The sequence below is a fragment of the Nannospalax galili genome, unplaced genomic scaffold (genome assembly GCF_000622305.1).
Source record: "Nannospalax galili isolate Female #2095 unplaced genomic scaffold, S.galili_v1.0 scaffold1282, whole genome shotgun sequence".
NCBI lineage: Eukaryota > Metazoa > Chordata > Mammalia > Rodentia > Spalacidae > Nannospalax > Nannospalax galili.
Window position 1 is genome coordinate 1,058,206 of NW_008348795.1, and position 26,479 is coordinate 1,084,684.

At 42.4% G+C, this 26,479-nt stretch overlaps 1 protein-coding gene and 1 long non-coding RNA gene across 9 annotated transcripts in view; one reads left to right on the plus strand and one right to left on the minus strand.

The window, feature by feature from the left end:
* The window catches only part of LOC103744323, a 7,416-nt gene extending 7,029 nt beyond the window's left edge, over positions 1 to 387 (minus strand). Inside the window, exon 1 of the long non-coding RNA XR_607702.2 lies at positions 242 to 387. This is a non-coding gene — a long non-coding RNA (uncharacterized LOC103744323). The remainder of the gene's footprint in view (positions 1 to 241) is intronic.
* Trmt9b (tRNA methyltransferase 9B (putative)) overlaps positions 1 to 26,479 on the plus strand; it is a 57,686-nt gene that overhangs the window by 364 nt on the left and 30,843 nt on the right. For 2 of the 8 annotated variants that reach the window (XM_008846060.3, XM_008846067.3), the window contains exons 2-4: positions 72 to 299; positions 1,899 to 2,047; positions 15,530 to 15,638. The gene's annotated coding sequence lies outside the window, so the exon portion shown is untranslated. Of the gene's footprint in view, positions 1 to 53; positions 300 to 1,898; positions 2,048 to 15,529; positions 15,639 to 25,009; positions 25,048 to 25,413; positions 25,696 to 26,479 lie in introns of those variants that run through there. The other 6 variants (XM_017801341.1, XM_008846064.3, XM_008846061.3 and 3 more) reach the window with 6 other exon arrangements.

The window sequence follows — 26,479 nt, forward strand, 5'->3', positions numbered from 1 at the left end:
CCCGCGCGCTCCGTCTCCCCCCCCCCCCCGCCCCTCCTTCCTTGCGTTCTCACGCTCCAAAATCCTTGCAGGGTTGAAGTTATGCCCAGGACGACCCGACTGCGGTGCTGGGCGCTCGGGGGAGGCCCCAGGTCCAGCCTCCCTGCGGGGCCCAACTGGACCGCGCTGCTGACCCCGCGCTGACCGCGGTCCGCAGAACCCCGCATGCACCTCCGCCGCCCTGGTCGCGCCGGCTCTGCACCTGCTGGGACCAGAGGGCGCGACAGGTCTCCCCACGTCTGTGGGCTCGCTCAGCTCCGGTGAGTTCCCGTCGTCCTCGCCATTCCTGTCGCCTTGGGGGACATGTTTACTCTGCAAACTTAGCCTCACCAGAACCTTTCAGGACAGGCTTCAGATGGACAGACGAATAAATCAGAACTCAGAGCTGAAGGGGGACAAGCCCAGCGGCTTAAAGGGGAATATGAAATTGTGTTTGACAGTGCACGTGCGTCTCTCCCTTTAAAAGCGATTACTTGGGAAATGATTTTTTAACTAGCAGGAGGCGGAGAACTAAGATAACTTGAAGCCTGGAAGTTTTCAAAGCTGACGATGAAAATAGTTTATAGGAACGAAAGTGAAAATAGAGTGATGGGATCTGTATAATAAGACTTGCTTATATGTGTGTCCTTTTGTATCATTGGGTTCTTTTAAGCATAGCACGTAGCAGGAGGGCAAAATGCCAACTTTCTTTTAGTTGGTACACATTAATTTTTAAAATGCACATTGGAAATTTCATGCAGGACAAGAGCTAGGATATATTCATGTCGTTTGGCGATTAAGGTTATTAGCGATATGTCTGGTAAGGATTGGCATGTAACCCTTTATTTCAGCAGCTAAAAGTACTATTCTCGTGCCTCATTAACAGTCTAGTCCTTCGGGTTCCTGGCTAAAGAATGGTTCATTTGTATTAAAGTTTAGCGAAGGGAAAGTTGTAGGGTTTTCTGTCCCTCATCTGTGTCTGACTGCTAGTGCGGTGTAAACAACTCTGGCGTTCCAAGTGATGCCTGGAGATACTGGGGGAGGTTCACTGGAGGGGAGGATCTCTGGACAGGAATCTAGGCCAAGTCACTGACTGCATGGAACCTAGTTATAAAAGGAGAGTATGACAAGTTGGATAGTCATCATTTGGGAAACTGCAACTTTATCAATGCATTTGGTCAAATGTGGAAAGGGAACTCTCTACTTCTAGAAAGCATCACTGTAATGATGCTCTTTGGAAATAATTTGTGAGAGAGAGAGGGAGGGAGGGAGAGAGAGAGAGAGAGAGAGAGAGAGAGAGAGAGAGAGAATATCTTAATATATAGCCAAGGCATGCAGGTATTGCAGGTATCAATAAATCTGTACTTACCAGAGGGGCGGTGACATTGAAAATCCTTGTTCTGCACACTTAAGTCACTTCACCTATTTAAAAATGATAGGGCAGTGGATTCCCAGGAAAATTTTAAATTGCTGTTTTGTGTATATTTTCTAAAACCAAATCTCACTTGAGATTTGAGAGGACTGAAAGCAAAAAGTACTAACTAGAAATAGTTCTGATGGGTTTGAATGTATGAACAGTTCATTGCATTGCACTGGGAAAAATTTAAATGCTTCTTGAGAGAGCCAGCCTCAGGCTTGAAGCTTCTGACTGTGAAGGCTCTAGCACTGCTCTGAAAAAGCCACAAGTCAGACACAATGGGCCACACACAGGATCTTAGTGTTGAGAGGAAGGGCAGATAATCCTTGTGTTTACTGTGCTCAGACTTAGATTTTTAAACAGGATTTGAGTGAAAACTGTCATTGAAATTAGCCCATGGCATAATGAATTGTTGAAATTAGGCTGTCAGAGCTCATCTGTGCAATCTTGTTTGTACTCCTAGATAAATGAGGAAGTGTTCTGAAAAGAGTGGCAGCAATGTATTCAGATAACTGGAGAGTTTGTTTAAGGAGAGGCTGAAAGAACTGAGCCCAACTCTGGCAGAATTTGATCCCTCCTAAGGCTGAAAGAATGGTGATTCTATGTGGCCAGGTAAATGACCCTAGCTTTTGTGACTCATTTCTCTAGATGGCATAAAGAGAGAACATTGCTTTAAAATCTTGGCTAAGAGGTACTCAGAAGGGGCTAATGTCATTCATTTGAGGTATTTCACAGCCAAAGAAACTTCCAACCACCTAAGGAAGGCATTTTGGGTCTCCTGGAGTGGAACCCAAGCTCCAGCCATTTTTTCATAAATTAAGTAGGTGGTTGTGAAGAGTGGATGGAATAATGGGTATGAAATGTAAGTTTGCTGTTAGCACCTGGTGAGCAGTCAGAAAGAATGGCTGCTCTTTCCGTAGAGAACCTGCAGACATGACTCAGGGGTTAAGAGCCGTTACTGCTCTGTCAAAGGCCTAGAGTTCAGATCCCAGCACCCACAATAGGTGGTTCAAAATACCTGTAACTCTAACTCTAATGGATCCAACACCCCTTTCTGGCCTCTGTGGGCATCTGCACACAGACAGAGAAGGAAGCATATGTGCTTCCACACATAGGTGGATTTATTTGTGTTTCTCTTTGTCCTTCCCCTCTCTCTTTCTGTCTCTTTAGAGGTGCCCTTGATTGTTCCTCAGCCTATACAATTCTGTTTGGGCTTCAACTCCATCCCTGAAGATTTGTTAACCTTCATTTAGGTAGTCTTGGTCTGGTCTGTGACCTTGTTCTCCATTGTATAATTGTGTGTGTCAAATGGATACAACCTTTTCCCTTTTACTATTCTCCCAAGGCACTCCCTGCCATTGGGGTGTATTGAATGCTCTTTTCTTGTGACAATCAGAAAATTGGCCCAACTACCTTAAGCAGAAATGGATTTAGTGAAGGAATAAGTGTGCATAAGAAACTTAGAATGGAAGGTTGCACTTAGAGAGGAGAGTGTTCTCCTGTGAGATCCATAAGGTTACTCCCAGGTGCCTGCAGAGACTTAGAGATGGCTGCTGACACCACTGCCATTGGCTGGAGTCTGGGAATTGGTCACCAGCAGATTGGTGACATCAAGAACAAGCCGTATTTCTGTGTCCCAGTGATCAGAGTAGCTGCTGCAAAATATGTCTCTACCCCAGGAAGCTGTTGAGGGAACACTGTGACCAAAACCAAAACAGGCCAGCCATCACCATCCCTAGAGTTCTCCTGCCTCCTTCTCCAGCTCTTCTCAATGGTAGAACCTAACCTGTGCATTGAACCCCTCAAGGGACTCTGGGAAATGCAGTGTATACCTAGCCTCAGAGAAGGAGAGATGTATACTACACTTGAAAGACTTAGCAATGAATGTTGAGTGATAAGCCATAGTGTCTAACACATATCTAAAATATAATTTGTCAGGCTGGAGAGATGGCTCAGTAGTTAAGAGCACCGATTGCTCTTGCAGAGGACCCGAGTTCAATTCCCAGCACCCACATGGCAGGTAACAACCGTTCATAACTCTAGTTCCAGGAGAATTTGATGTCCTCTTCTGACCTCTGTGGGCATTTCATGACATGGGTGCACTTACATGTATGCAGGCAATACACTCATGCATAAAATAAAAATAATAAATAAAATACTTTTAAAATAAATTATAATTTGTCAGGGACAGAATATTTAATTCAAGGTAGGTTGAAATTGACTTTGGACAATATGTTGTAAAAAATTAAAAAAGGAAATAGCTGCTAACCAAGTACTTTTTCAAACAGATGGATATTGTAGGGTTATTGTTGAAATTGCTAGAAAAGGCATTAAGCAAACAAATAAGTAAAACTTATTTCACCAGTCTCTGTACATCTAAACATAAAAGTATCCCTTTGGTCTGGGTTAGCAATCAAAGTAAAATATTAGAAAAATATTTTTTGGTTTTTATTTTGAGATCAATTAAACCTATACACAGAAACTTATGATACTTACTTAACTGAAAATACTTTTCATAAAGTAGCACACTGATGCTTTAAAATTTTTTATTTATTATTTGGGGGGGTGCTGAAGAGATAGCACAGCAGGTAAGAACACTGACTCTTCTTGCAGAACACCGGGGTTCAAATCCCACCACTCACATGATATTTATTATTTTTATTTTATGTGTATTCATGTATTCCCTACATGTAGGTAAGTGCACTCATGTCATGCAATGCCCACGGAGGTCAGAAGAGGCTGTCAGATCCCCTGGGACTGGAGTTACAGACAGTTGTTAGCTGCTATGTGGGTGCTGGGATTCAAACCCGGGTCTTCTGCAAGAACAATGTCCTGGTTTGTTTCTTCATTGCTGTGACAAAACACTCTGACCACTACCAACTTGGGGAGGAAAGGGTTTATTTAGCTTACATCTCCCAGGTTGTAGTTCATCAGGGAGCCCAAGGTAGGAACTCAGGGCAGGAATCTGGAAGCAGGAGCCACAGAGGAACGCTGCTTACTGGCTTGCTCCCCTGGCCCCTGCTCAGCCTGCTTTCTTATGCAACACAGGCCCACCTGCCCAGGGGTGGCATCACCCACAGTGGGCTGGGCCCTCCCACATCACTCATCAAGAAGATGTCCTTCAGACATGGCCACAGGCCAGTCCAATAGAGGCAGTTCCCCGATTGAGGCTCCCTCAACCCAGGTGTGTCAAGTTGACACTAAAGCTATCCAGCACAAACAACCAGTGTTCTTAACCGCTGAGCCATCTCTCCAGCCTCATATGTAACTTTTATGTGTGTTTTGTGTGCACATACAAGTAGAAGCCAGAGGGTGATGTTAGTATCTTTCTCAATAACTCTCCACCTTTTTTATTTATTATTTTTATTTTATTTTATGTGTATGAGTGTACTGCCTGCATATATGTAGGTGCGCCCAAGTCATTCAGTGCCCATGGAGGTCAGAAGAGGGCATTGGATCCCCTGGAACTAGAGTTATGGACGGTTGTTGGCTGCCATAATGGGTGCTATGAACCGATCCCAGGGTTCTCTGCAAGAGCAGCCAGTGCTCTTAACCACTGAGCCAGCTCTCCAGTCCTTCCACCTTTATTTTTTAAGACAGGATCTCTTTGTGAACTTGAAGCTCATCAGTTCTGGTAAGTCGACTGGCTGACCAGTGAGCCTGTCTCTCCCTACTAGTCCCCTAGTGCTGGGGTTATAAGCACAAGCCACAGTGCCCTGCTTTTTACATGAGTTCTAGGGATACAAAAATAGGTCCTCATGCTTGCCCAGTAGGCACTTGACAGACTAAGCCCTCTCACCAGCCCCAGGGAAATGATTTCAAAATGATCCTCTGCACCAAAGCTCCCACTGGCTATACATTTCATGTACCACAATACAAAGGCAGAACAGAATGCATTCAGAAATTATAGCTTCTGGCTGGCTCTTTCATTAGATGAATTACAAGTGGGCTGAATTTGATGAATCTTTCTTTTCTTTGTGGCATTTATAGTGTTCTCTCTAAGGATTACAAAGACAGAAATTACCTGTTTATCGGATTTCAAAATAAGAATATGCTTGAATTTACTCCAGTCAGTTATTTTATGCCCTGGCATTTGTCAGATACCTTTTTTTTTTTTTTTCAAATTGCTAACATAAATGTGATTGCGTCTCTTCTGTAACTGAGTAATAAATCACGAGCTTGTTTGTACTCAGATATTACATTAGTACATCTAGGAATAGTCTTGATTATTGACTAAAATCATCTTCAGTTTGCCTCTGAAACTTAGAAAATTAGAGAAAAGTATTTGAAAGAGGTAGAGGAACCTAGTGAATTTGTTAGTCTGTTGAATATATTTTCTTGAATTGATTTTTATGTCTCCAAAGCTAAGACCTATTCTGTTATCTTCTCTGGTAGTTGATGAACAGGTCTAAATGCTGAATTATAAATGTTACCTGGATGAATCATATATTATTACTATGTTCTTTAGGTGTAGTGATGCCATCAATAATTTATCCCCTCTACCTCTAGCCATCAAAAATGGACATATATAAATAAAACAGTCCTGTGAAAGCCCCTTCAAGTCTTCTATCACAGGCCCCCACCAAACTGTTGTCCATGAAGCTCACTTACTGTATCGTCTCCTGGAGGTAGCCGTTTTATCTAATATTATGATTTCATTAACTGCAAAGGAGAGTAAGGAATATTGATCTGGGGTTAGAGAGGAGGCTCATCAGTTAAGACCACTTGCTGCTCTTGCAGAGGATCCATGTTTAGTTCCTAGCAACCACATGGTGGTTCACAACTGCCTATAAGTCCAGTTGCAGGATATCCCATAACCTCTGACTTCCTCGGGCACCTGCATGCACATGGTTCACATGAACTCACACAGGCACACACATATACACATAAATAAAAATAATAAAGTAATCTTGTTTTTAAAAATATCGATCTTTCCACTCAGGAGGCAGAAGCAGGCGGATCTCTGTGAGTTCAAGGCCAGTCTGGTCTACATAGTGAGTTCCAGGACAGCTGGGGCTACAGGGAGACCCTGTCTCAAAAAGACCAAAAAAAAAATTGATCTTTCTATGTTATAGCAACAAATCAATAACCTGCCTGGTTTCAGTTTCTGTACCTTCTTCCAGCTTTCCTTTCATTCATAGTTGAGTAAACGTTGGAGCCAAAACCCTGTATTTCCCTTCCTCTGGGTTATAAGGATGCCATGATGAATTATTATCTTGTCTAAATATGTTGAGCTTACTTGAAGACAGAGTTGTTTACAAAACTGCTTTTATGGATAGTAAGTAAAAAATGGGGCTAGAGAGATGCTCGGAGGTGAACAGCACTTGCTGCTCTTGCAGAGGATGCAGGATCAGTTCCCAGCACCCACACGTAGCTCATAACTACCTGTAACTTCTGTTTCAGGGGATCTCAAGTCCTCTTCTGGCTTCCACACACATCAGGCATATACTTTGCGCATATACATATGTGCATGCAAATAGTCATACACATAAAAGAGGGACTAAAAATAACAAAAGAAATTCAAAATAATCTTTTGATTTGCTAAGTATCATATAATGTGAAACATCTGCATCTGAAGGGTCTTCCTGCTCAGGTCATTGAAATGCTGATTTGCAAGGGGGAAGTGAGTATCTGGAGCATGTGTGCATACTTGCATGTTTCTTTTTTAAAATATATATATTTTTTTATTTTATATGTATGGGTGTTATGCCTGCATGTGGGTAAGTGCACCCATGTTGTGCAATGCCCACAGAGGACAGAAGAGGCTGTCAGATCCCCTGTAACTGGAGTTATGGACAGTTGTTAGCTGCCACATGGGTGCTGGGATTCGAACCTGGGTCTTCTGAAAGAACAGTGTTCTTAACCGCTGAGCCATCTCTCCAGCCCCACTTGCATGTTTCTTAAAGTAGAATATGAGGAGAACCAAGCAAAGCTAGCATTGAATGATATGCTTATTTACTGACTCATGAAGTAGATACCAAGAACTTATTTTGTTCCAAGACTGGTTCTGAGTGCTAAAGATACTAGCTATATTCATGAGGGACTGATGATTGATGGGGTAGATAATAATAGTGTTATGATAGCACATGTGATGTGCGGTGATTAATCTTAATTGTCATCTTGACTGGATTTGCAGTCACCATGGAAGCACTCCTCTGGGTATGTCTATAAAGGTGTTTCTTGAAAGCTTTAACTGAAGAAAGAAGGCCCACCCTGAATGTGGGTGGCACCAACCATCCCATCACCCGAGGTACTGGACTGAATAAAAGGAGGAAGTGAGCTGAGCTCCACTATTCATCTTTCTGGGCTTTCTGACTGTGGGTGTAATATGACCTGTGCCTCATACCCGTGCTTTCCCCATCATGCCCTCTCACCATGAAGGCTATATCTCCTCAAACTGCCAGTGCAAACCAACTCTTTCCTCCTTCACTTGTTTCTTGACAGGTAGTTGGGTCACAACAAGAAAGTAACTGATACAGTGTGGTTCTCTTATGTACTGGGAACAGTGACTTTCTCAAACTAATAGTGCCATGTATATTCTCTTAGCAAGGTGGAAGATGGCGTGAATTGAAACAAATATTTCTGACTTCAAAGAATATTTGCAATGATAATAAAAAGGTAGCTGAGATGTAAAAAGAATAACAGATGCCTAGGACCATGTATTTATTTACATACTTATTTATTGTTATTTGTGTGTGTATGTGTTTGTTTGTGTGTATGTGTGCAGGTACCCTTGGGAGTCAGAAGAGGGTAGAGCTCTCCTGGAGCTGGAGTTACATGTGGTTGTGGTCTACCTGACATGGGTGCTGGGAACTGAACTCAGGTCCTCTGGAAGAGCAGCAAATGCTCTTAACCACTGAGCCTCCTCTCCAGTCCCTTTGTCTTTCTTTCATTTACTTCCTTTAACCTACAAAAATTGAAGTACATGTGCTTATTTAAAGGTACTTTTAGTATTTTAAAAAGTAGAATTTTGCAAGAAAAGAAAGCTGCTTTTGATACTCTAATAAATGTTCAGAAAGTAACAAAAAAAACAGCAAAAAATGATCCGACTATAATATTTCACTAGATATCAAATTTATAATTATAGTAATTCAAGAAAATTCAAGTATAGTCAGCATAAGTCATGTGTCAACAAATATGGCAGTATAATGATTTATGTAGTTGTGAAATAGATCTAGAAATAGGAATAAATGATATGACTTATTGTCTAAACCAGGACAGTTATTTTTTTTTTTCTGACAGGGTCTCCCTAGTCCCAGCCTGCCAGGAACTCACTGTGTAGACCAAGCTGGCCTCAATCTCACAGAGCTCTGCCTGCCTGTGCCTCTCAAGTGCTAGAGTTAAAGGCTGGAGTCATCATGCATAGGTGTAAAGCCAGAACACTTTTGATAGTGAAAGGGACACTATTAATGTTTGCCTTGGGGAAAGAAGTGTGAATGAAAGTGTCTCACCGAACCTCGAGTGACTGGGATTTATGGTCATCCAAGATTAAGGTTCTAGTTATGTAACATGACTTCACTAACTGCAATATTGATTTCTTATATCTCTACCTGGTAGCATTGGAGTCCAGATTATACTTAATAGCATACACTCCACTTGCCAATGAGTAAAATGATTGTGTGTATGACAAAGCAGATAGCACCCTGAGTTCCACATAATATTCCATATGCCTTTATGAGAAATATTTGCTTCTTGCCTCAGGAACTTCGGGTTGAGTGTTTTGTCTTACTTATTTTTAAGTTTTAAATTTAGAACCGGAGCTGTATCATCCTGTTTCATGTTTTAAAAGTAGATTATGATGGTACTTGTTGAAGGTTAAAAGGTACTTGTAATTTTAAATTTGAAGCAATAAACTGTGAACAATTATACCCAGGCTTATCTCTGAAGAAACAAACCCAGTCATAAAATGCAGCATGGAAACTGAAAACATTAAACTTTCCAAAACAGTCTGGTTTATTCTGGGCACAGAATAAACTCCTCCTGCTGGGAGAAGTGCAATTTGCTGCCACAGGAAGGCTAAAATGTCAAATGTGTTCTTCAGAAATACAATGCAAGCTGCCTGCAAAGCAGACAATTCTTTTCAGCTGGCCTGTTCCCTACTTCTGTGCAGCTTTCATAATTATGAAACCCACTCCGAACTGAAAGCCTCCTGGCATGATGTAAACATTCCTGCCCCTGTGGCACCCGCGTTGGTTTCCAGAGGTGCAAAGCAGGTGTGGGCTGCAGCAGGCAAGGGAACAAACTGTAAGACCCAGCTACAAAGCATTCAGTATCAATTAGAGAACTGCACCGGAGGAAACTCGGAGCATGGGAGTTGGGCAGGAAGCCCAGCCAAAGAGAAGATTGCTCATTAAGACTTCTCAGGGGTCACAGGTACAGCCCGCCTTCTCCAGTATCCTCATCACCCATCACTGTCTGGAACCAACACAGCCTGTGGACAGTCAGTACAGACAACACCCAAGCCCCTTATCCTTCATATTTTACTCAGGACTCCAACAAATATGGTCTATTTTAAGCCCAAAGCAAATTAACCATAACAAATAAGAAAGTTAAAGAGCTTGCCTGAGACAACCCAGAGAGAAGGAAGTGACCCAGATAGGAAGATAAAGCTACAGAGGGACTAAAACCTGCACTTTCCCCCTTTATCCACAGGTTCTGCATCCACAAATTCAACCATCCAGGGACCAAAAGTATTTGAAAGAAAAAGCTGTGTATATGTACCATATTTTTTTGTTTGCCATTATTCCATAAATAATATAGTGTAACAACTGTTTACATACCTTTTACATGATGTAAAGTGTACAGGAAAATGTGCATATGTGATAATCAAATCAAATATGTCATCCATGACATTGAGCACCCTGCAGATTTCAGTATCCACAAGGTGGGAATTCTTAGAACGAATCCCTTGTAGATAATAAGTAATAACTGTATTTGATACAGGTCAGGGCTCTAGAGAGCATTACTCCTCTGTCAATCTCTGTTATAATTTGTCCCCGTGTTAACAATTGAAATATGTTATTTATCAGCTGCTTAGAAGAAGAAAAGCATGCAGTGTATATAGAAAGTTTACTATGAAAGTAATTAAGTGGTACCTCAGTATTGAAAAAGATTGATGTTGTCTGTTTCTATTAACTATTGTAACGTGGCTTTTCATTAAACTCATCTAAACATCAAATTCAGCACCTATTTATTTAGCACAGGACTCTTCAGATCAATACAGAGGATGGTACATGCTAAAACCTAACTTAGGAGAGCAGGGACAAGAGGCTGGGAGGCTCAGGAAGTAGATCACTGTCAGCATGGATCAGGGATTCACCTGTTAAGATGGGGCCCGAGATAAGCCTGAGTCTTGCAGCATCAGTTGCTGTCTTAGTTTCATTTTGTGGTCTTCTTATTTTTACTTTATGATAGAGTAGAATCGAAACACATTTTGGGCCCCAGTAGTGTTCAACATCATTATAGCCATCAGTTGTTAATGCTCCAGAGGCATGGGAAATGTAGATGATTAAAATCTGGGTAGCATGAAAATCAGGTTTTTGATAGTATAAGAAAGACTGGATGGCGAAACAGAAATGTTTTATAAGTTTTGCGTTCAAATACAGACTCCCTCTGGAATACTGAATTTGTTTTCTTTCTGAGTACACATCCTCACTGAGCTCTAGAATCAGTTAAACAATGTTCAACTTGTGCAAAAGCACAAGTGTGAGAGAAAAGCCATTGATGGTTTAGGATCATGTGTCCCACAATGGGAATGAACAGCAATGCAGCTGGGGGTTGACCTTGGGACCTGGGTCTTTGAAGTCCTGTCCTCACTCCTGCTCCATTCTGCAGCTTCAGTACCAGGCTCAACCTCATTAGACCATGAGAGGTGACAGGTCAGGGTGGTTACAATGTGATTTGTTCACCCCAGAGATTGTTTTGTGTTATAGGTGACATTCAACGAGATGTCTTGTTCCTGTTAGCATTGGGCCAACCCAGGTTATCTACTATTAGATTGTTTTTAACTTTTCTCTACCAATGCATGATAAGTGAGTATATCCATTCAAGTTAAAGTGGCTCTTTAAAAATGGCAAAGCCTCCCGACTTTCCAGTTTTCTTTTTAGTTACTTCCCTACTATAATTACAATCAGGAATCCACAAGAACACCAGTGATGTGTTCGCAGTGAATTTCTGATTGATGTTGTACAGGGCTTTCAGAACATTGTATCATAAAGTGATTATCAACACAAAATGGTAACTGGGACCAATCTTAACGAGTAGATTTTGAAGCACTGTTACAAGTTTAATTTTGCCATTGTCTTGCAGTGGCTAAGAAATCTTATAATACACCTGCTTTTTAAAAGGCAGTACATGGGCTGGTGAGATGGCTTAGTGAGTAAGGTGCTTGTCAATCCTAGAAACCTAATTGGATCCCCTGGATAACCTCCTCCTGTGCACAGTGGCATGTGTGTGGCTGTACAAACATATATACACACACACACACACACACACAAACATAGACACACACACATACACACACACAAAATAAATGTAATAAAAATGTGAAAGATAGTTAGAACTTCATTTGGAATTGGAAATAGGATTTGGTCTCCAAGCATTTTCTTAGCTGTTTGCTATCTGCCACATTACAACTTTCCAACCCTTGGGATCTGTATGATGTAATGAATTTGAAAGTTCTGTTGTACTCTTAGGATGTTAAAGAATATTTGGCATCAAGAATCAAAATTCTGGGGCTAGGGAGGCAACTCAGTCGGTCCAGTGCTTACCTAGCTTGCACTAAGCCATCCATTGATCCCCAGGACTGAATAAACCAGAAAGTGACTCAGGCTTGACCAAGCCAGCAATAGAGGTAAGAAAGGAGGTCAGAAGCTCGGGTTGTCCTCGGGTACATAGAAAGTCCCAGATCAGCCTGGAAAAGACAAAAAATCAAGGTTTTAAAAAGATTTCATTATTTTTATTTTATGTGTATGAGTGTTTTGCCTGCATGTATGTAAGTGCACCCTATGCATACAATGCCCCCATAGGCCAGAATAGGGCATCAGATCCCCTGGAACTGGAGTTAAAGACAGTTGTTAGCTACCATGTGGGTGCTGGGAACCTGGATCCTCTGGAAGAACAGCATCTGTTCTCAACCACTGAGCCATCTCTTCAACCCAAAGAATCAGAGCTTACAAAGAGGAAGGACATTTGAGAAATTATCTGTACTCTTCCTTATTTCTAAAAGAAGGAAACAGATGCCTAGTGATGCGTGCCCAAGGTCACGTTTCCAGGAAATGACAATCCTGGCTTTACAACCTACATGTTTCTCTAACACAGCATTTTTTTTATCATGCCAAATTGCTCTGAGTTCTGCTTTTGAGCTTTTGTGAGGTTTAACATATGTCAGTGTTGGGGCTAGAGAGATGGCTCAGCGGTTAAGAGCACTAAGTGCTCTTGCAGAGGTCCCAGGTTTGATTCCCAGCACCCACATGGAGGCTACGAACCGTCCTTAACTCCAGTCCCAGGGGAATCCAAAGCCCTCTTCTAACCTCCGTGGCATTGCATGACATGAGTGCACTCACATACATGTAGGCAGTACACTCGTACACATAAAATAAAAATAAATAAAATTAAAAAAAAACATATTGCTGTTTCAAATTTCGAATAGGGTATTTGTCAGATTTAAAAGGACTATTATTAAAACATAATACCCACCCTAGAGTTGAGAATAAAAAGTATTTTATTAATTGAACATCCTACAGATAGCGTGTCCTAATTACCCTTGACAGTAAACAAGGGCTGAGCCAGCAAAATGGCTTAGCAGGTAAAGGTGCTTGCTGCCGCGCCCAAAAACTTGAGTTCAGTCCCCAGTATCCACATGGTGGAAGGAGGAAAGAGAGGGCTGACTCCCACAGGTTATTTTCTGACCTCTGCACACACTCCAGGGCATGTGCATGCATGAGTGCGTGCGCGCACACACACACACACACACACACACACACACACACACATTCAATCAATCAATATTTTTTTAATTTAACAGTAAGTAGCTATAGCAAAATGTTAAAGTGGAAGTCTTCATTTTTTGTGCAGAATGGTTTGGTCAAGGAAGCAGAAACTATGTTATTTATGTTATGAGAGAGAATTTAATACAAGAAAATAGTAAAACAGTGCAGGCCTGGAAAAACAAAGGAGGGTCAAGTGAGGTAGGAAGCAGCTCTTGCTGTGGAAGGGAACAAAGAGGAGAGCCTGAATTATGACTTATGCTTTGGACCCCAGAGGGGCCCTGTGGAGCTGGGGCTCAGCTCTCTTCCCAGGAGGCTGATGCTGGTCGTTGAGACCTGGGGCAAATGCTTCTAGCCCGGATCCACATCTTAGGAACGGCCTTTGCTTACCTGCTGTGATGTCTCTTGGGGTACAAAAGAGCTGACTCTGGGAGTGCTAACTGCTCCTGAAAACAAATGCTGCTGCTTGGAAGGGCTGTTGCTAGGCAATTCTGGCAGGAACCAGAGGCTAATAGAAAGGAACTGGTCCCTTCTATGACTCTTGCCCTCTAGGTTTCCAGTGATATGCCCTGTTGGTGTTCCTTGTTGGCAGAGTCACTTGGCAAAGAAGAAATGTTTGTAGAGTCATGCCCTACCAACACAAAGTAGTGGGTAGATGGGAGAGTTTGGAGAGGAAAGACAATAATTAGATAGCAAGCATAGTCTTAAATATGTTAGGTAGTCATTGCTCCCATGCTGAGGCAGACTGATACACTACCTAAGCAGGGCGTGCAAAAGAAGCTGAAATTTTTGTTTTTATTGTGGTTTTTAAAAACCACAAAATTGGGGCTGGGAAAATGGCTTAGTGGTTATGAGCACTGGCTATTTCAGAGGACCAGGGTTAGGCTCCCAGCACCACAGGGCAGCTAAAAACTGTCTGTAACTCTGGTTCTAGGGATCCAACACCTTCTGGCCACTGACATTTCATACATGTGATGCATTTACATACATGCAGGCAAAACACTCATATACATAAAAAATAAATGTAAATAAGTAATCCCCCACAAAAGTTTAAACAGAAAATTTACCATTCTAACCATTTCTAAATACAGTACATTTACGTAATTGCACAACCATCACCTCCATCCATTTCCAGAAAATTCCAGACCATTAAATAAGAACTTCTCCTACCCTTTCTCAGGGTTCCTGGAAACCATCATCCTACTTTCTGTCTTCATAAGTTTGTCTGCTTTAGGAACCTCTTGTGAATGAAATCATACAGTGTTTGTCCTTGTGAGTGGCCTGGCCTATCACAGCATCTTCCAGCTGTGCCCATGTTGTTGTACATATCATGACTTACTTACTTTTAAAGATGGTTTTATAGCCCTTAGCCTACCCAACATCCATGTTGAAGGACTGAGATGCCATGCAGAAAGGAAGCATTTAGGAAGATGATGTCATTACTTTTCTCACTGCTGTGATGAAATATCTGACAAAAGCATCTTAAGGAAGGAGGGTATATTTTGGTCTACAGTTCCAGTGCAGTCTGTCATGGAGGTGAAGTCATGATAACAGGAGCTGGTCACATTGCATCCGCAGTCAGGAAGCAAAGGGAGATGAATGCTCGGCTAGCTTTCTCTTTTATGCAGCCCAGGACTCCAGCATGTGGAATGATGCCATCCATAGTGGATGAGACCTCCCACCTCCATCAACCTAGTCTAGGTAATCCCTCTCAGGCGTGCTCATGGCTAAATGATTCTAGATACCATCAAGTTGATAATCTAGATTAATCAGCACCAGAGAATTTCGGTATGCAGTGAACACCCTCTGCTTAGCAATACACACATGGCATCTTGGGAGAGGAGAAGGAGGCTTTTGTTCTTGTCCTTAAAGCCAAGTGGCAGGGCCTTCAGGAATATCACACAGGAAGTTTAGAGGGCACAGTGGCCTGCATTTAGCCTCAAACCTGGACTATCCAGAAGTTGTTAGAAGCCCTCCACCCCAGCCCTGGTATCAGAGAGGGATATTGTTTGGGTAGTACCCACACCATCACTAAAGAGGGTGTGTGTTTTACTTGAACCAGATGTGGGTCATGCAAGACAGAAGATGTTACTTATGATCTTTTCAGGTGGAGAGGTGAGGAGGTCATGGATAACAAACGCAGGAGGTGTAGAGCAGTGACCAGCTGCTGAGGGAACTGTTGCAAATGACGGGTCATCCATGGCAGGACCCTTCAGGTAAGAGGTCTTCAGTGACAATAAAGAACCTTTAGAACTTTCCATAAAGGCCACAGAAACACCCTGTGAAGTGAAGAGCAGTCTTCATCCCCACCATGCCTAGAGATCATGAGTGTCAGCCCTCACCATCCCATTTACAGATTTTTCTGACTCCTCTGTGTCTCATTTCCAACTCTTCTCCTTCAACTGTTAAAGCCTTGGAAGGTTCCAGAAGCAAGCTGATGCTATGCTGAGGGGCACCAAGAGAAGAGACCACCGTGCTCCACCTTACCACAGGCTTCCTGAATGCCATAGGCCTGTGGTCTCATAAGGGCATTGTTCATTTTAAAAGAGATATTGAGATGTAGTTTATACTAATGGGACGGATCCAGTAGTGAGAGGAAAACTGAGGGTAGAAGAGAGGAAAGGAAGCAGGAAGGAAGCGGTTCATTGCCAGAACATAAGATGCAGCATAGATCAGGGATCTTCATCCCTCTGACAGGAGAAAGGAGATACAAAAGTAGTACAGACAGATTAGTTGGGTGACTGGCATGAGTCTGCAAGAATTGCATGTTCCACACCCGTGAGCAACATATCTGACATATCTGGATTTTTGCATATATGTAGACCTTGGGATAAAATTTAGTACTTATCAATTGCCTCTTTCTTTTTAAAGTAATGTCTGAGAAAATTGCTTCTGAATGGATGCTTCTAGCTCTTGGGAACATTCTCTACCATCTAGGATTCTTCCAGTTTTACCTCTGGGTGCACAGTTGTCCCTCTAAGCATGCAGGAAAGTCATCACAGATCTGGGGACAGTGAAAATTGGAGGAAACATGAATGCTCTGAGTTGTTTCCCTCTTATAAGCAACTCGTTCTGGTGTGGGAACAGGGGGGCCTGTAAGCGAATAAGGGCTATGTTCATCCAGGTAGCGAAAGAGGTGTTACATCTTGAAATTCTCAGGTCCAGTTTTTCTCCTGAATGCTTAGAACCTTGTCCTAGTTTGTTTCTTCATTGCTGCAACAAAATACTCTAACCAATACCAACTTGGGGAGGAAAGGGTTTATTTAGCTTACATCTCCCGGGTCACAATTCATCAGGATCCCAAGGTAGGAACTCAGGGCAGGAACCTGGAGGCAGGAGCTGGAGCACAGGCCATGGAGGATCACTGCTTACTGACTTGCTCCCCTGGCCCCTGCTCAGCCTGCTCTCTTATCCAACACAGGCCCACCTGCCCAGGGGTGGCACCACCCACAGTGGGCTGGGCTCTTCCACATCACTCAACAATCAAGAAGGTGCCCCATGGACATGGCCACAGGCCAGTCTAATGAAAGCAATTCCCCAGTTGAGGCTCCCTCAACCCAGGTGTGTCAAGTTGACACTAAAGCTACATGAGGTTCATATAAGCTACTTGGTAGCTGTGAGTTCAAGTACTTTTTGACCTATAGGTTCAAACTAGGAGTTTATTGTTCAGTTCCAAAACCCTGTGCAACTTCAACAGATAAGATAACCAAGCTTATGCCTTCAGTGAAGACCTTAGAGTTTGATTCTGTTTTCTTACGCTGTTTGAATGCATTACCACCTCCTTAATTCCTTGAGTCCTTCATACTCTTGCTTGATGAGAGACGCTCTGACCCTGGAGCCTTACTCCATGTTGGACACCTAATTCCTCCAACCACAGACAGTTAAGTTAGCTTTTAGCCGCTATACACTGCCAATTGTCAGCTTTCCTTTCTAGGATATTAATGATGCTTTTCAAAATGTTCAGATTTCTGAGTGGATTGGCAAGCAACTGTCAGTACTGAAAGTCAGTTAAAAAGAGCTGGGGAGATGGCTCAGGCCATAAAGGTGATAGCCACACAATACTGACAGCTCAAGTCAGATCTCCAGAACCCATGTAAAAAGCCAGATACGGTGGCACGCATCTGTACTCCTAACACCCCTATGTAGCACGCATCTGTACTCCTAACACCCCTATGGCAAATTGGGAGGCAGAGACAAAAGAATTGCCTGGATGCTCGCAGCTCATCGAGCCTGGAGTATGAGCCCAGTAACAGAAACAAGACAGACCCTGCCTCAACAATGTGGAAGGTAAGGACTGATTCCTTAAAAGAAGCCCTCTGCTCTCCATGGGTACCATGGTAGCTGTTCTCCTCTCTCTCACTCTCTCTCTCTCTCTCTCTCTCTCTCTCTCTCTCTCTCTCTCACACACACACACACACACAATGAATAAATTTAACAATTAATTTTAAATTAGTCAAAATGATAAGCTAAGTATAGTTGCTCAGGCTTGTATTCCGAGTGGAGGCAGGAGGATCAGAAGTTCAAGTCCATCCTTAGCAATATAGAGAGTTTAAGGCCAGGCTGAAATGAGACCCATCTCAAAAAAAAAAAAAAAAATTAGTCAAAATGTTGAATTGCAAGCAACAGAAATTAATTCACCACATTTTAAGCAGAGAAGAAAATTTTCTACCGTATGTTGGGATTTCAAGATAACCTAGGCTAGAAAACGAGTCCGGGATAAGATGGTCTGAAAAGAACAAGGGCCCCCTTTTTTTTTTCCAGGAGTCATCTGGCTAGGACACCACCTGCTGCAGGTGGCTACACAGACACCATGCAGTGGGGGCTACTGGAGGCCATCTTCATTGGCTACTTTGTTTTTGCATGTCTTGTCTTAGATTCAGAGTCCAGCATATGAATCCTTGAATGACTGAATCTAGGTGCCATGATCAGGCCACAAACTGGGTGGCCTTTCTCACAGCACTGAAGGCCAGGCATCCTAAATCAATCTATCAGCAAGGCAACACTTGTCTTTGGATGTAGGACTCACTTGGATAACCAGGATGATCTTGTCTTGACGTCCTTAAGTATATCTGCAAACCCATTTTTCCACATATGCCAGTTCTCACAGGTTCCAGTGATATATGGTCAGTTATAATCATGCCATGGACCTATCTTTTGGAGGAACCACTGTTGAACCCACTAAACCATCTCATCAGGGGGCAGAGAGTGGCAAAATCTCCCTGCTTCATTGTCTACAGAGAAAGACATAGTTCTGTATCTCACCCGTTCTGCACACTATGGGACTGTCCCAATAGAAAATACAGTTAGATATTAGATAACCAACGGATACTATGATGGCTAATCCTGGGTGTCAACTTGACTGGATCTGGATTAACTGAAATGAGAACGAGACCTTCTTGATTGGATCATTTGAAGCTGGAAGGCCCACCCTAAATATGGGTGTTACCTTCTGATGGCAGCTGGTATAAAAGGCCATGGCAGGAGGGAGCGCTTGCTTTTTGCCGCTTGCCTTCTCTCTCACTGGTGAGCTCATCTTGGTTCTGTGACCAACTTCTTGGGGTTCCAGCACAGACTGAAGACTAGCAGATCTCCAGGAGTCCATCAGGTCTTCGGTGCCAGATTGGGACTGCTGAGACATCCTGCCTCGTGGACTGAGCAATATATCTGTAACAAAGCATTGTGCAGAGTATCAGGGATGTATCCAACCTGGGGATATTCTCGATAGAGAATGTGCCACATGTTGCGCCTCAGTTTTGTTCTTCGGTGTCTAGAGGAGAAAGGAAATTGCAGAGAAGCAGCAGACAAACAAAAAGAATAAAGGCATTAACTGTCCAAAGTATTCTGAGAATTGCAAGCGAAGTGCCATGAGATTGGCAGTTTGTGTTAGGATGTGCTGAGTCTTTTTTCTTTTGTCTCTACCAGAATTCTCCATGAAAGAAGCAACAAACTGATTACATTCTGGTCTAAAGTTCTTATCTCACTGAAACAAAGAGCTTTGGCTTCCTGCTGCCCAGAGCACTGGCAGAGTTAAGGAGTGAGTGGAAGGCTAGTCCCTGAGAGAGACTGCCAGGGTCCAGACTGGGCTTAGCGCTTGGGAGCCCTTCTGTGGCATGCTGAAGTACTGGGGCTTTCTTCTTAGTGCTGGACAGTGCAAGACCACCAGGGTGAGTCTCGTGGGGCACAGAGCTATGGAGGCAAGGTGTCTGGGATTAGGAGACCGTTGTAGTTTTCCAAAAGTCAGTTATTTATGCTAAGGTTGGTTTGTCACGTTTTCATCATTCCATAGCTAGATGAAAACATTAAAGATGTTTTAATTACTTTTTCATAAAGCTCAACTTTATTCAATTTTAAAGGACTCTCCTGTAGTTTAGAACTATGACCTCCCTTGCCAGGCTACGCCTTTAATCCCAGCACTCTAGAGGCAGAGGCAGGTGGATCTCTGTGAGTTCCAGGCAAGCTGGGGTTACAGGGAGACCCTGTCTCAAAAAGACTAAAAAATAAAAAAATTAAAAATTAAAAAAAATTTTTTTTAACTATGACTGCCCAACTTTTGTGGAAATAAAGACTGTCCATCCCTTCATCTATGCAGTTATGGTGATAATTGATTAACTCTAAAATTTCTATGTGTATTGTACCTGTTTATCATCTATGCTCTTCCTCCCTCCTTCCATCCCTCTCCCCTCCCTCCCTTCCTCTCTTCCTCCTTCCCTCCCTCCCTCTCTCCCTATGTCCTAGATTTCATTGAAAAATCAGCTGTTCCTTCTGATCCTACAAACATCCCTTTGAGATTTTCCTGGACTGTAAAATCCATAAGAGAAGGTGATGTCTGGGCCAGGTGAGGGCATAATCTTAGACTGAGGAAGTAGAAAGGACATGGGGAGACTCCGGAGGGGGACAAACTAGGGGAGGAGCCCATGAGATGGGATCCTGACAGATTGTCTACACTGTTTACACAGGGACTCTTCCTAAGACGCAAGTACTATCATCAAACTTTATTTTTTTCAGTAATACCCCTGGAGTGTCTGTTTGGGGATCATTTATATTACAAATATTTTTTATGAAAGATGCTAACACATAATTCATTCTCATATTTCCCCCTTAAGTCAACTCTGGAAAATTCATTTGTAGAGTCATGGTTTTATAGTTAAGCACTGGGAACTTCATTTAGAATTTTTTTTCTGAACAGTTCACCAATAAGATGACTCTGGGGCTTGGCACCCCAGTCCTCTGTAAACCATCCTTCCTGTCAGCAAGGTGGACAGAATGAATGATGGCTTCTCCTCCAGAATTGCTTTTCATAGTTTCAGCTCCATCTCCCCAGGAGCTGCTCTGCAATTGTCTTCTGTTTTTCTCTGTACCGCCTGAGAGCTGATTTTGTCAAATTGACACCAGCAGTGAATGCTGGAAGGAAGCTGCGTACTCCCTTTTCATGTCCCTTAAATCTCATATTCGATGTTCTTGTTCTTTTCTGGCATTCTCTGATCTGTGAAATCAAAATGAATTACAGTCTAGTTACCATGAAGAAGGTCTTGCGGTTGCCTGTGGAGGAGCAACCTGATGAAGGATCCTGGGACCCGCATTCAACTGCATGCTCTCGTTGACTGCTTTGTGTATGTGTCATCCTCCTGTTGCCACACACATTCGCATTCCTCACCCGGATGCTGTACTCACTTTATTTAGATTGTGGTGATAATATCCCACTCTGAAATGAAGTCCATTTAGACATGCAATCCTTGAAAATTTTCAAGAGAAACAAAGTTTTCTTAGGGCATATAAGGTCTGTTTCCCTTAAGAAAAACACCCTTACTAGGCTGGAGAGATAGCTCAGGGGTTAAGAGCACTGCTTGCTCTTGCAGAGAAGCCGGGTTCAGTTCCCAACACCTACCCGGTGGCTAACAACCATCTGTAACTCCAGCTCCAGGAGACCCAACACCATCTTCTGGCCTCTACTGGCATTGCACGACATAGGTGTACTTGGATACATGCAGACAAAACATTCATACACATAAAAATAAATAACTGATTTAAAGAACAAAAGAAAAAGACCCTTCCTTTCATCCACTTTCTTTCAACATGCTGTTTCCCCTGCAGCCCTATTGTGCTCACAGTGAGGCCGTTTTCTCCCTGTGCCAGGTCTTCGCTGTCTGAAGCCCTGTTTGTTCTACTCAGAGCCTTTCAGTTAGAAAGCCTATGTTCCTTTCCCTTGCACTCACAGTGAGGCCGTTTTCTCCCTGTGCCAGGTCTTCGCTGTCTGAAGCCGTTTGTTCTACTCAGAGCCTTTCAGTTAGAAAGCCTATGTTCCTTTCCCTTCTGTGTTCACTGATCTCTCTGGCAGATCATGAAGGAATTAGACCTTTGAATACTGATGAGTCTTTTTCACCTGCCTTATCATTTAAGAATCAGAGTCAATGCAGACTCTTACTTGCTATCTGTACTTTCATCAGTCGATCTCCTGCTTGCTCACTCCTTTGTGCTTCAGCCTTTATTTTTTTCTGATCTTTTAGATTGGAGTCTAGACTGGGAAAACACCACCCACCTCACACACAGACAGACAGAGACAGATACAGAGAGAGAGAGAGACAGAGAGAGAGAGACAGAGAGAGAGACAGAGACAGACAGACAGACAGACACACACACACACACATCCTTTTTTCCCACTTCTCAAGGTTGACAGTCTAACAGACACACACACACACACACACACACACATCCTTTTTTCCCACTTCTCAAGGTTGACAGTCTAACTCTGGTTAGTATATATTTTTCAATATTCCATAATTAAACTGAATTGTTAGAGCACTCTAATAGAGGTGGCTAGCTATTATATATGGCAGTTAAGTGTTGGTGGCCCTTGGTGTTAGAATCTCATTTTTTTTTCACTCTGTGTGGTCTCTTGAGTTCATGTATTTCCATGGCTTTAACCATCAAGTATTAGAATAATGATGAGTTTTTCATGATCTCTAATGCAATCCACTGTCCCAAGCTCCATGTCTCTCTTACCTATTCTTCGGATCCCACAAGAACCATCTGCCCAGACATGCACCTCCCACCCTTCTGGCATTCCTTCTGATGGTGGATTATGACATCATCACCCAGGGCTCCTGAGGGAAGAGTCCATTTTATCTTTATCCCTGGTGCTTTACATGCACCAGAAGGTATTTGACTTGTAAATCCTCAGTTGCTTTCCTTTAAACAAGTGATGGTATATTTTAAGTTAATACAGAAAATCCTACCCCTAAAACTGTCCTTTTCCTGCAGTTTAAGGTGCTGTTCCTCTTCCTAGGGCAACTCACAAGTACCATGTACCCCCAAATTTCAGAAGGTTTAGATTAGGAAACTTTGTGCTACAAAATGGTTCCCATTATCTCAAGGAGAGGAGGAGAATGCACTTATTTTAATATTAAATATGCAGAGATGCATGGCTAATGGAGTAAAAGGACTCATCAGAGTTCAAACTACTAAAAATAGATACTACCCTGTTTTAATTTTACCCAGTAACTTCTTGGAAAAGAGAACAGGATTCACATATTTTAGACAGAGGCAAATTTGGATCATAACTTAGAAAAATGAAGGTAAGTCAGTAATATATGCCGGTGTTTGGAGAGGAGCTGAACACAGAGAAAACCCAGGTAGTTCACTGTGCCTTTTCCATCGTCTTGAATTCTTTTCATCTGCTGCTGTTACTGAGCAAGACATTGAAGACTTTGTCTTCAGCAGCTCTTAAGGAGAACTAACCTTTGCCACTACTGCCTGAGGAGCAAACATAAGCATACCCAAGCGAGCGGTGAAGACGGCCTGGCCTGGAAGCGTCCAAGTAGGGAGCCTTTAGAGTCAGGCATAGTGGGGGGGGCGGGGGGCGCTCAGTAAGCAGGTGTATCTTCTTTAGAATCAAAGCAACCTGGGCTGGAGAAATGGATCAGTGGTTAAGAACACTGGCTGCTCTTGCAGAGGACCCTGGTTTGGTTCCCAGCATCCACACTGTGGCTAGGAACAGTTTAGGAATTTTAGGGGATCCAGTGCCCTCTTCTGGCCTCCATGGGCAGTGCATGACACACATGCAGGCAAAACACTCATGCACATAAAATAAAAATAAATAAACTAAAATCCTTAGAATTAAAGCAACCCTAAAACCGCACATGGAAAGATGGGGTGCTTGACCAGCAATATTTCATAATCTTTCTTGTATTTTATTTATTATGCATGTAAGTGTACCTTTGTGCAGTATATCCTTGTCAGAAGAGGATCTTGTATCCCCTGTAACTGGAAACACAGTTATCAGCTACCATGTGGGTGCTGAGAATTGAACCCAAGTCCTCAGCAAGAGCATCCAGTGCTCTTAACCACTGTGCCAACTCTCCAGTCCCTTCATAATTTTTCTTAAACATACTTCCTAGTCAGGCATGGTGGCTCATGCCTTTAATCCCAGCATTTGAGAGGCAGAGGCAGGTAAACCTCTGTGAGTTCAAGACCAGTCTGGCCTACATAGAGTTCCAGGCCACCCAGGGCTACAGGGTGACCTTGTCTCAAAAAATAAAAAAAAAACAAAACAAAACAGCTCATCAGCCCAGATCATTCATATATATATATAAAAAAAAATATCTGTGTATGATGGTGAGATACCTGGAGTTAAAATGTAGTTGCAAAAGACCAGAGCTAAGTTTGCCAAGGCACACCCAAATCAGTGATTCTTAAATAAGGACTGTTCTGTATGGTTCAAAGAATGATCTCTGATCGTCATTGTATCTGGGGTTTTGAATGAGTTTATAAAGTATATAGCAAGCAGAAGTAAAAGAACAAACCAGAAGTAGCAGAGAGAAAGGTCAGATGACAGCAAGACATTGTCAAGTAGGTGCTCAGAATACCTAGCAAAGTTAACCAGAGTGGCCTGATTGAGAGAGCAAATAGCAGTACATCAAACATCCAGTAGAAATTGACTGGGAGGTTGAGGCAGTCAGCTACATTTCCCAGTTGAGTTCCCGCTCCTTGACCAATTCCCAGAGCTGAGCTTCCAGTTTCCTGCTCCCTCTGCAGCCATTTTTATAGCATGAGATAATACTAGCCTCTTTTGGTAATGGGTTACCTTCTACCTGTTTCCAAAGACACAGTGTTTGTACTCTTAGCTGATGTTCTCTCTCTTCTGTGTTATAGAGTTGGGGGGCAGGGGGGCACCAGTCCACATCCAGACAAGGGATCTTGAAGGACACTTTGAGACAAACATGCCTGAGTCTGAAATGGAGAGACTAATCCCATTCCCTGAGCCAGCTTCTCAGTGAGCTCCAACAGCATATGGGGTTGTACTGTTGTCCATGTAATGCACAATGTACATTACAGGGCCCAATGCCGGAGTGGTGTAGGGAGTGGTGGGGAGTTGGGGGAAGCCAGATGCAACCCATCCAGTCATCCTGACAGTTACTGCATATTATAAAAGGTGTGGCCTGTGGCAGCATACACACAGAAGATCTGGAGACAGAGCATGGCTGCCATCTGTGACATAGATGGGGGTCTGGTTGCCTCATTTGCAGGTAAGCAAGAAAGGTGGACTCCTTCTTCACCACCAGGCTGCTCTTGGAATCTCATTCTGGACCTCAGCATCTCTGTGCTACAAACTGCTTTTTCATATGCAAGGTACATTTTTTTTTGAGTGGCTGAAAGCTTTTTGATGGGTTTCATGATAACCTTATGAAAAAAAAATAAGTATGAACAATACTGAATAACTAGGCATACTTGTCAAAATGATGAGGCAGTAGATGATACTGTGAACAAGTACTGAGCAGTCCACCTGTCCCAGAATGACTTATGACTTGATACAATTTATAGTAGTACTTGAAGAGCATGCCTTTCATTTGGTAACCATGCTTGTAATCCGGGACAAGAGCGCTGCATATTTCATAGAAAATGTAAAAACCAATATATAATTTTTTCCGGCATATTCCTTTCTAACCTTCCTTTGTAGATCCGACCTCTCTGGGTGACTGATGCATATGTCAAGGGGTCAACCTGGCAGCAGCAGGATTGGTATCTTATATTATCTAAAACGATGTTTGGTATTTGTGGGTTTTTTTTCCATTTTTTGTGGTAGTGACTGTATTCCCTTCAGAGACACACACAAGAGGTGGATATGTAAAGAAAGGCTTATTTGATTTCACTCCCACATCTTTGATTTATATGACACATTGAGAGAGTCATGAGAAACAACTGTCACTCTCTGAAGGCAGGAACTGCCATGGTTTACCAAGAAAAGAAGTAATTTTCCTGTAATCACAAATGATTCAGGTTAGTAGCTTTTGAATCTTACTGCAATTCAAATATACTATGATAGTTTTTTAGCGATGTGCGTACTTTGTAAATCTAATTATCCCCAATTCTTATAATTTAAAATTTATGACAATGTGCTATAAAGTAAGTTGAAATTCAATTTGTCCACTGGGCAGGAAAAATATTTGAGAATTGTGAATAAAAATTATACAAACAAATTTGACATTTGTTAGTGATTTTCTAAGATGTAAACATACTTTTAAATGATAGTTTTTGCAAATGATAGATGTTGTTTGAAGTGCCATGTGTTTAAAAATGCAAAATAAGTTACCTATTTTATAATTAAGTCTTATAAGTAAAGCCTTATAACTGTTCTGATCAACTTGTAGTTTTACTTTAGAATTACAGTTGGAAATATTTGTGAATTTAAAGCAGAATTTTATGTTCTCTTTTTAAAAAATTTTTTATTGAATATTTGTGTATTTCGTACAAAAAATCATCTTTATGCCCCCTTCCCCTTTGGCGCCTCCATAGCCACCGCCCCCCACTAGAGTTCATACATTCTGTCATTTGTGTTAAGATCTATCACGTAAAGTTAGTGTCCCCAGATGTCCCTCAGTGCAAAGTTACCCACTGGGATTTAGTTAGCCTATCTAGAGTCTCTCTCTTCAAGAAGATCAGCTCTTCTCAACCAGCAGTACTCAGCTGCCAATAATTCTTCGAGCTGGGTGTGGTGGTACATACCTTTAGTCCCAACACTTGGGAGGCAGAAGCAGGTGGATATCTCTGAGTTCAAGACCAG